The sequence below is a fragment of the Lipotes vexillifer genome, unplaced genomic scaffold, assembly GCF_000442215.2.
Source record: "Lipotes vexillifer unplaced genomic scaffold, Lipotes_vexillifer_v1.1 scaffold708, whole genome shotgun sequence".
Taxonomy (NCBI): Eukaryota; Metazoa; Chordata; class Mammalia; order Artiodactyla; family Lipotidae; genus Lipotes; species Lipotes vexillifer.
Window position 1 is genome coordinate 793,383 of NW_006781346.1, and position 211 is coordinate 793,593.

The window sequence follows — 211 nt, forward strand, 5'->3', positions numbered from 1 at the left end:
GTATTTTTCATAATTTGTAGCTATATTTTTGTGTGTCTATTGATTGGTGTCTGTCTCTCCCAGCAGATGTCATGTCCCAGAGGGCAGGGACCACATCTGTCCTGTCTACTGTGTGTCCCCAAAGTCTAGTACCCACTAGGCCACTATCCACAATGACAAGGAGAGTAAACAGCGTGCTGCCGCGCGGTACACTGTGTAGTGTCAGAATGCC